The sequence below is a fragment of the Sinocyclocheilus rhinocerous genome, unplaced genomic scaffold, assembly GCF_001515625.1.
Source record: "Sinocyclocheilus rhinocerous isolate Xijiao unplaced genomic scaffold, SAMN03320098_v1.1 scaffold1595, whole genome shotgun sequence".
In the NCBI taxonomy this organism is placed as follows: Eukaryota; Metazoa; Chordata; class Actinopteri; order Cypriniformes; family Cyprinidae; genus Sinocyclocheilus; species Sinocyclocheilus rhinocerous.
The window spans coordinates 857,425-868,247 of record NW_015655715.1 but is presented as its reverse complement, the minus strand read 5'-3'; the positions used below and the strand labels follow the sequence as shown (position 1 = coordinate 868,247).

Below are 10,823 nucleotides of genomic sequence, written 5' to 3'. Positions count from 1 at the left end.
GATGTTTATTAGACATTCAAAGATTTGTTTAAATGATATAAATGCGTATTTGCTGAATGCTGACGGCAAACAAGAAAGTATTATAATGTTTGCCTTTCTATTACTAATAATATAAAAGCAGTCGTTATAAGACTTTTTGTATACATTTTAATTCCTTTGTTTAACGTTCTATCTGATTATTAGACAGACTTCTATCCGTATTTAGACAGAACTGTTAACGACAACAGCGAACAAGAGGGAGAATGTGAGCACTGTGTGCCCAGGTGCTGCCGTTCTCAGCGCCGTTGAAATAAAAGTCAGTCGCGCCGTCAAAATAAAAGTCCGCATCGGCCAAACAGGAAAACTGCCAAATATCGGCCGATATATATCGGCCTTGGCGATATATCGGTCGACCACTAATCATAAAAATGGCGGCCAGTTTGTGCACAAACAGACGGAGAAAGGTCAAGGCTCTCGGACAACGCAGAGCTAACCATGGGAGAACAGAAGAACACTTCAGCCATGATGAAAGGTGCATTTCCAATGGATCAAACCAAGTGTGTTCTGAAAAGAGATTCAGAGAGAGAGACAAGGCAACAGTAATCATTGTAGCTAACAACAGCTATCTGCCATTAAAAAAAAAGCCTGTTGGAGGAACATCATGAGCAGAACATTGCTAATGGATCTTCTCAGGATAGTGGTTTCTGATGGTCTGTTACATGTAGTGCACTTTCAACAGTCCTAAAACGTGAAGCACAATTGTTTCTTGCTATACAACATAACTGTGGCCATTCAAGAGAAAGATCCCTTTAAAATGTCTGTCATCATTTACTTACCCTCATGATGTTCCAAACCCATAAGACTTCTGTTCAACTCCAAAACACAAATGAAGATATATTTTACTAAAATGAGAGATTCTAGAAAAACAAACCACATTGGATCTCACTTGACAAACAAGAACCAATGAAGATTGTTCTTGTGTGTCACACAAGCACGTTTGAGCTTCCTTCAGCATATCTGATGTGCTCTAGTATGTGTTGATCAATGTTTATATGTCAGAAGACTTGTATTAAACCACTCAATTTATTCTGGTTACTTTTACAATGTTTTAGTATACGTTTTGGATCTTCTAACATTTGATTACCTGAACTTTCAAATGGAGAGACAGAAAGCTCTCTTTCTTTCATTGCAGATATCTTCATTTGTGTTTTGAAGATAAATGAAAATCGTATGGTTTTGGAACGACAAGAGGGTGAGTAAGTGATGACAGAATTTTAATTTTAATTTTTCCCCTCCTAGACTTTAATGTTACAACTATAGAAGATCATTTTAAACAATCGCACAGCTGTTTTTAACAAATTGAACCAACATGCATTAAATAATCACAAGTATACATCTACACAACGTTGGCAAGATTAATTGTACATTCGCTGAATTCTGCTGAAGGATCAAGGCACAAGGGAATAATGAAAGGTGAACAGGCTGTAGCGGGCCTAATGCCTTCCTCATCAAATGCACGGCAAATCCCGAACCTGACAGCACAGATACGTGAAACACACAGAATGGCGTATTCTTCAAAGGGCAACCATTGTCGGTTCCCTCCAGCTTGCTGCGAACAGCGATGTCAGCTATGCCTAAATGATTACAGCAAAATAATCGTTTTCTTGCAGTAGAAAAACAAACAAACAAAAGAACAAAACAATACAAGCAAGAGACAGTCAAACAAAGGCACTCGTCTGCACAATAAAGCAGAGTAAAGAGACAACGGGTGCCATGCTCCACACAGGATGTATGCAGGGAGACAAATCACATCGCCTTAATCACATTTAATGGCCCACGATCAGTGAATTAATATTCCATTCGCACCAATGTGGTTGAGAGTTCAGCAGGATTTGGAAGCATTTGAAAGCATTTGAGACACAATGTTGAATAAGATGATCTGAACTGCTGGTATGAGGACTCCAAACTCTTTAACTACCTAATTAAAAGGTGCATTAAGTATTATTTATCTTTTTAAATAATAATAATAATAAATCACAAAAAAAAATTTGATATAGTAAAAAAGGCATATTGTTATTTTATTTATGCTATTATTTGTCCAATAATAGGAGAGTTATTGAGATAAAGTGAGCAATATTCAGCTGGTCATGTGATCTTAACATTAAAAAATAGACTGGAAATTGGTTTTAAACATACATTTATCAATATTTATACATTTCTACTTGATTGTTATCAGTCAGTTGATATTGGATCAGATCTACAAATGAATGCTATATGTTGGGTCTTTAAGAATAGCACCCAATAATAGCATTACATTGTGCATTCAAAAGGAAACAACAGTCTCTACTCAAATGAATTTTAGGTAGGCCTAAATAAATTATATGACTGATACCTGTGGAATTTTACAAGATGTTCCTAATTATACATTATATAATTATACATTGCATTATATAATTCATGACTTGGAGATGTTACATATATACTTAACACATATTGTAACAATTTGCCAATATTATTATTATTATTATTATTAGTTGTTGTTGTTGTTTTAATGATAATGTTGTAAAAAATATTAACTATTTTATTTGATATAGATATTTATAAATAAACAAAAAATCATCAGGAAGGTGGACCAACCTTATGTGGAATGTCTTCTACGACACTGATATGAATGACTCTTCATCTCATGTGAGTATACAGTACATTCTTTAAACAAATCTGTCATAAGTACTGTTGATTTCTTTAGATGTAAAATTGTTTTTACTCAGTGCACCTTTAAAAGTAAAGAAGAAACACTGACCAAAAACACAACAGCACGTCCAGAAAATGTCGTCACATAATCTGCCACATAAAATCTTGCTTCATCTCTTTTTAAAGAGAGAGTGAGTTCTCACTGTGGTGGTGGCTTCTGTCCAAACAACTAGGCATACAATAGTAATTATGATATTCTCTAAAAAGAGACTATTCAGTCTCAGATGATTATAAACCTCAGTGGGAAATCACAGCATTATAATAGCAGACCTTCAATATACATCTGCAGATTCATAACGTATACTTTAAGAAAAAATCACAGGTAATTCACACCAAGATCACAATTAGTTTCAGACTGTAAACCAACACACTTCCAAGTTGGCCGCAGTGAAATGTAGGAATATTATGAACACAACCACTGAGAATCCACACACCACCCTTCACACTTTCCCCTTCCCACTTTCAAACAGTGACATACGCTCTGCGTGCTGATTATGAAGCGATCCTCATATCACATAATGAAGAGCGTCAATGAAGGCAGAACAAAGCCCTGGTAATTAATCACCATGTAACTGACAAAGGTTTAATGTCAACTCAGTAAATGGAAAGATTTTCCAACCAATCACAGAGTAAACTTTAGGGTGACAACATTAAGCATCTTGACAGCAACTAAGTTTAAAGAACTTAAAAACATTTGCCATCTTTACACTGCAATGGCACGTGGGGGATGCATTTACACACTATTTATACCTAAACCATAACTGGAATTACACAGACAAATTAAATTATATAATATAGATTATGCATATAGAAATGTGACATTAATAGAAATATGAAAAAAATGCAAGTGTTATATTAGTCTATAATATACAAGCTTTTTTATGACAGCAAAGTTTAAGGCTGCACTGATGCTGCATTTCATTTCCACAGAATCAAAGCAGCATCAGAGCCACATATTTTAGTTAGGCTTGTATTGCGTCTTTATACAGAATTTGGAGCAAAGAGGATAAGAAAAACTTCTTTGAGGATGGCGGAGTACATAAAACGTGTTCGTGTGGAGACACAAATGGGCCTTGGAGGCGGTTGTCTTCATTTATCAGAATCCATGAAGCAACATTAGCAGGAAGTCAAAGCCTCCATTATTTATGATATAATATAGATTATGCATATAGAAATGTGACATTAATAGAAATATGAAAAAAATGCAAGTGTTATATTAGTCTATAATATACAAGCTTTTTTATGACAGCAAAGTTTAAGGCTGCACTGATGCTGCATTTCATTTCCACAGAATCAAAGCAGCATCAGAGCCACATATTTTAGTTAGGCTTGTATTGCGTCTTTATACAGAATTTGGAGCAAAGAGGATAAGAAAAACTTCTTTGAGGATGGCGGAGTACATAAAACGTGTTCGTGTGGAGACACAAATGGGCCTTGTTGGTGGCGGTTGTCTTCATTTATCAGAATCCATGAAGCAACATTAGCAGGAAGAGTCAAAGCCTCCATTATTTATGGACTGGCTCCCTCCCCTGTACACATTTGGTACCTGGTCTGCAGGCAGACAGGAGAAACACAAACTAGCCTCCACAACACGGTTAGGTTTTTTTTAGTTTTTTTACATACATAGACAAAATGACTATGTATGACAACCTTAAAATAACCTTTAGTGGTTATTTTAAAATTTAGATATGGCCCTAAAGTGATATTTCACCAAATATGAATTCGTAAACGACACGCATTTACCTCAAGATGTTTCTAGCTAAACCGAACTGACCAAAATGCCCCGATGCCTGACAAGCTTGACATGAAGCGCTGGCCGAAAGAAAAAAAAAGCTAAATTGTCTGGTTTTGACGTTGGGGCAATGTCGGTATTTAACACTGAATGAACGCGGTGCGCCTCAACGAAACGAATATCATTTAAAACATTTCCTCAACCTCACGTTGTACCATACTCTTATGACTTTCTTCCGCTGAACAGAAAAGACGTTTATCTGAATGACAGCCTCAGTCGCCGTTCACTTCCACTGCATGCAGAAAAGACGCAATGAAAGTGAATGGCAACTCAGACATCCTGACACGTTATTCTAAGTCATACGTATTTGGTACAACACGATGGAGAGTAAATGACTATATATTTTCCTTTTTGGGTGAACTATTAATCTTTTAAAAGACATACCTTTTTCAAAAAGCGCTATTCTCGAACTTAAACCGAGTCTAGATAAAAATTTTAAAAAAACCGCCAAGCATCTAAGCGTCGAAGAGGACATGTTTCTGTCGTTTATACAAACGCATTCGCGTCGACCGTGAATGGCAAGTTTGCTTGATCATCACGCCGGCAAACGCCATGAGATCTGTACAAGTTGCCCACCGAAAGCACCCTCCACTCTCGACCGTCCAGTATTAACGAGTATTAATAGTATTACCAGTATGATATGCATCGAAAGAAAAATAAATAAATAATACACGACCATACACGACCGCGACGTCAAACTGTCTGAGTCAGAGGTACCTTCAAGACCTCATTATCAGTCAGTTAATATGATCTCGATTAATTTGTCGGATTAATTAAAATTAAGAAGGGTAAAATGAGAATAACCTTAATCAAAACAGAATAATTCTCATTCAAGTTGAGGGGTGAGCACATTAGTGTACACTTTAAATACATCTGACTCCTGATAATGGGTCTTTTAAGGGTTGCAGACTGTATTAAATGCTTATTTAAGTTACAGCACGTCACATCCCAGTTTATTTCTTCCTGATGTTCTCGGTTTATGGACATTATAAGGTAACTACAGACGCTGAAAGCTCATTTTCTGTACAATTTCACATTTAGAGCAGTTTTATTGAAATCCTGGAGTCCTACAATCCAGTCAAATGCGCAGGTTTATTGTGCTACTTCTGCTCTTTTTGCATGTATTTATATTTGTAATTATATAATGAACAAAACACGACAGTCTCGGTTACAAACAAACAACGCAAGAAGCTCCCAAGATAGATAAAATTATCCACATAATTACCATGAAGCTCTATTTCCAATACTCTTTGCCATTCCCTACATTTCCAGAGTGCGTCTCCCACTAATGACGGCAGGAGGAGGGAAAAATACAATCCAAACGAAGGAAAAGCTCAAGCACGAAACATCTGTGACAGCGACATGATTTGGTCCAACTATTTCGCAGAGTAAAACAGCATATGATTTCCCTAATGCAGTTTTAAGACTGATGTTAATCCACAATCCGTCGTCTCATCAGAAAAAAACACATCCCGGTGCAGTTCTTTAGGTGTCGCAATGAAGGTAAAAGACTAGAGAGGGTTTTTTTTACCCTCGTTCCTCACGATTGTGGGTTCGCGGGTTGATACAATGCTGATATCTCCACTTGCCCTCAGTACGGAGAGGAACTGAATGTGAGCGCCTCAAAAGTGGAGCAAAGACGCACTTTGCGGCTGGTAAAGGAACTGCAACGATCTTGCTGGGGATATTTTTTAAAGGGACATTGAAAATCTTTCCCAAGTGCATCTGTTGAAAACCCATAATGGCAGTTTGGTCTCATAGGTTGTGATTTTTATCAAGTCTAATATTAATGTGAAGAATGCTGACCATGAGATGCTCAGGAGGAATATCCATGTAGAAATAACATTGTCTGACAACTACAACAGAAACCAAGGAGTGTTGTAAAATTTTAAATTTAAATTTAAATTTTTTTCTTTGACTACCTGTCTCAAACTTTGATATAATATCTCATATTCATCTACTTCAAATTAAAGTGAACTATAAATATACTACTTATCTCTAAACTGTTTAAATTAGCATTGAGTACACTGGTCAATTTTAATACTGAGATGAAAAACGATTTTAGATGTTACGGATTAAATTAACAAGTTCTGGTTACGATTTTTAAAAAACGAGATAATCTGCTGTCATTTAGCATTTGCATGATCACAAATCAAATTATTAGACAGGTACTAAATGATACACCCTTATAAAATTTGTTACACCGTGGTCACATGACTGATTTCAACCCCTAGGCTATAGCTCATTTCTAATTGGTTAAACTGATAGTTTTACAACTTATTGTTACGACACTCCACGGTCTCTCCTACTCACAGAAATGGGATTTTACTAATGGGTCTCTTGGGAATATGTCAGTGTTTCAGCAGACAGGTCTATGTCTATATCGTAAGCCCACTCTAAAAGACTCCATTTCATCTGTGCCCATCTCTCATTAGGCAAACAATCTGGAAAATAAATAAAATATAACATTTTGAATAATTTTACAATAAAAAATGCATTACCGTATCATAATTTAATTTTCAGAGACCAGATTTCTTCTATTTGTCAGCTCTGCTTGACATAACTTTCAACTTCAGGACTATTTTACGGCAGGAAACCAAACAAATACTTTTCTAAACCCATGAAAACTTTTGAAAAGTTCACACTCGCATCCAATGAAAAATATTCGGAGTTCCACATTTAATATTCTCTTTCATAGTTTGTGCAGCAAAACTTTACATTTAATCACTTTAGACCTCGTCGAAAACACACTTTAAACACTTTGTGATGCAATCCAACTACAGTGTAGCTGCTGTATTAAGAAATATTAGTGTCTGTGCATTCGTGTAGTGAGATCTATCTCCAGTAGGAAGACTCCAACTGTCATCCAAATCGTGTGATTGCAGCGTCACAGCTGGGCAGGTTCCACACGTCACAGCATGTTCTGAATCACTTGATGAGAGGCAATGTTCTGCAGTAATATCCTCAATATCCCTTTGAGAGAGTTAAATATAAAATTGATGCCGCCATCATGAACAATTCAGTCCACCAGTTGAAAAGAGTCTCCCTACGACCCCAAAGCATTCCAGTGGCTATAAGCATTTTTAATGGGTAGTCTTTTATATAGTGCCTGATTAGAAATCCTACAAATTGTTTTATTTATTTATTTACTTAATTGACAGAAATGAATGCCGTTATTCAGCAAAGATGTATTAAATCAATTCGAAGTGACAGATTTTTAAATAAATGTGGTTCTTATGAACGTTCTATTCTTCAAAGAATCCTGAAAAAAATACCATGTTTCAGCAAAAAAAAATTAATAAAATAAAATTAGTAATAGTAATAATATTTCACATTATTATTATTTTTACTGTATTTTTAATCAAATAAATGCAGCCTTAGAACATAAGAGACTTATTTCAAAAACATAAAAAAATCGTATCGTCCCTAAACTTTTGGACATTAGTGTATTTGTCTGAACTATTTTTATGTGGCTATTATGACAATTCATTTTTTTTAATTGTTACATACAAAATTTTAGTTTATTTTTTTAAAGTTAAAGTTTTAGGTTTTGCTAGCTAATGGCTCAGAGTACTAGCTTAGCATACCATTAACCCATACCATACGCAAATGTTGCGATGATACATTTTTGTTTGATTAGGCATTACAAACAGCTACTCCCTGGGGTCCTAAGGAAACTAAACAGGCATGGTGAATTGTTCATTATACCAAGACAAGCCATATCCAGCACATCATGAACTGGTTCCGTCACCTATTTTAGGGGATCCGCCACCTCATACACTTTTGAAAGAAATGTATTCTTCGAAAAAATAACTTGCAATATCACCATAATAAGTATAATCTGTCGCATCTTATCAAATGACAACACTCTGAAATTCTTTCTCATCATTTTTTTAAAATATATATTATATTCACAAAGGCGAGAATCGTCCTTGCAAATCTTGCTCTGTGTCATTCCATCTCATATCCTTTCATAAATATGTGTTAATTGACATGCTCAGTTTTGCCCTGGACGAGCCTTTGAATGTTTTAATGCACTTTTTACATTAATACACTGAAGTCATTAAAAGTGGATCACTGGCTTGACCTGCTGTGATTCATTCCACCCACTGCAACTAAAAGCTACATTTCAACAGAAGCACGGTGAAAGCTTAGCATTCAGCAAACCACCTCAGCTTCTAATATCTGCTAAGAGCTCTAAGCAATGTCAATAACAGTGCTCGCTCTCCTCACTTGAAGAATTCAAGCCCACAGACAAAAAGGGCCAATCCACAAATCTCACTTTAAAGCACGGCGGCCGTAATGACACATACTACTGTATCGACCACCACAATTATTGTAGATGATAGCTTTGCGCTGACAGTTAGATCTGTCTTTCAGAAGGATATTTCTGCTGGGTTCCCATACAGTAGTGAGCGCATTAAATAGGCTTGTGAGATCTCTCTGCCATTCCTGACACTCTCCCATATGTTGTCTTTGCTGTCACTCAAAGGCAGCCACCGGCAAGCAAATTGTTCATTTTCCAGGCATAATGTAGGACAAACGTGCAGCCAGATGTTTGGGGAGACACAGAGAGGCTTCAGATGAAAGGCTACAGCATGCGCCGGCATCGCCCCGAGTGTAGTGTGGCATGCCAGGCAGACGCTGGTGTAATAACTAATGCGCCTCCGGCGGGCTTTGAGATGCGGCCCTGCTCCCGGCACCCAGGGGTCACTGCAGAGGCTGCCTCCCTCACTCTCGTTCTTCTACTTCCTCTTTCCTCCCTCTCTGAATACACTTCCTTACAGCAGGAGGGGGAAAAGGGGGCAGCCTATAAATAACCAAAACCACACATTAATAGGCACTCTGTAACTGTACCTGCTGCTGAGTAAAGACTAATTGTGGTAAATTGCAGGTGGTATATCTGCTGTAAGCAGGGGTTTTATAGAATTTTATTCTTTCAATTTCACTTCTATTTTATTTGTTAATTTATCTTGGTTTCATTAGTTTCTAATCTACTTTTGCCAGAGTTTTCTTATTCCAGATTATTTATTTATTTATGTATGTATTTTATTATTATTACTTAAGTTCTAGTGTTGGTATTTTAGGGCTGCCAAAGTTAATGTTTTTAATGGTTAATGACTTTACATTGCTAAGAAAAGTCCTTAAAAATAGGCTCCAATGTACTGTGATAATAAGAATGAATTTTCCATATTAATTTTTAACAGGTGTTTTGTCCATATTTCAAATTACACATTGCATTGTGTTGTGTTTTAAGGTTAAAGGAAATAACCGTAAATTTAACGGATAATGCCCTGGCAGAAAATTACCATCACTACCAGTTTTTTTAAAGAACCTTGCTCACCAAGGCTGCATTTATTTGATCAAAAATACAGTAATATTGTGAAATATTATTAAAATGTAAAATAAATGTTTTCTATTTTAATACATTGTAAAACATAATTTATTCCTGTGATGCAAAGCTGAATTTTACTCCACACTTCAGTGTCACATGATCCTTTAGAAATCATTCTAATATGCTGATTTGCTGCTCACATGACATTTCTTATTATGAATTATATTTACGGACAAAAGTTATGATTTTTGTGGACATTAAATTTTTTTCTGGATTCTTTAATGAACAGAAACTTCAAATCAAGTCTATCTATCTAATATACTGTATATATATACATACATATATATATATATATATATATATATATACACACACACACACTTTATATAAATTTTTAAGAAATAAAATTATAACATCTTTAAAAAAGATTTATATATATATAAATAAGTATATAAATATATATATATATAAATTAATTCTGAGTAACAGAATTAATTTCTTTCAATAACAATAAAAGAGTATTACTGACCCCAAACTTTTGAACGATAGTGTGTGTGTGTGTGTGTGTGTGTGCTGTACATATAAGAAAAAGAAAGTCAGAAGCAGAAAAGAAAAGAAAAAAAAGAAAGAAAGAACACTCGGTTCTTGAAGATCGACTAAACCTGGCGCTCTCTAATGGGTACAGTGGATGGCAGGCCTGGGGCAAAGGCACGGTGGGTACTCAGCCTGGGTGATTAGTGAAAGGGGCAAGTTTTAATCCACCACTGCATTAATCAAAATGATAATGCTTCCATTTGTGATTATTGCTTGCTTCCAGCACCGCATAAAGCCTGTCCTGTGTGTTTCCAGGGTTGTTTGAAGATGATAGTGGGTGGGGGGTGGTAGTCACCTAGCTGTGATATCAGTCATATAACCAAATATCCTTCCAAATCCACCTGGAGCATCAACCGCAGAAGGCTGAGAGCC

At 36.0% G+C, this 10,823-nt stretch overlaps 1 protein-coding gene across 1 annotated transcript in view; it reads right to left on the bottom strand.

Moving 5' to 3' along the window:
* The window catches only part of LOC107718905 (neuroligin-1-like), an 88,612-nt gene extending 82,501 nt beyond the window's left edge, over positions 1 to 6,111 (bottom strand). The window contains exon 1 of the mRNA XM_016526160.1: positions 5,748 to 6,111. The gene's annotated coding sequence lies outside the window, so the exon portion shown is untranslated. The remainder of the gene's footprint in view (positions 1 to 5,747) is intronic.
* Positions 6,112 to 10,823: the final 4,712 nt, after the last annotated feature.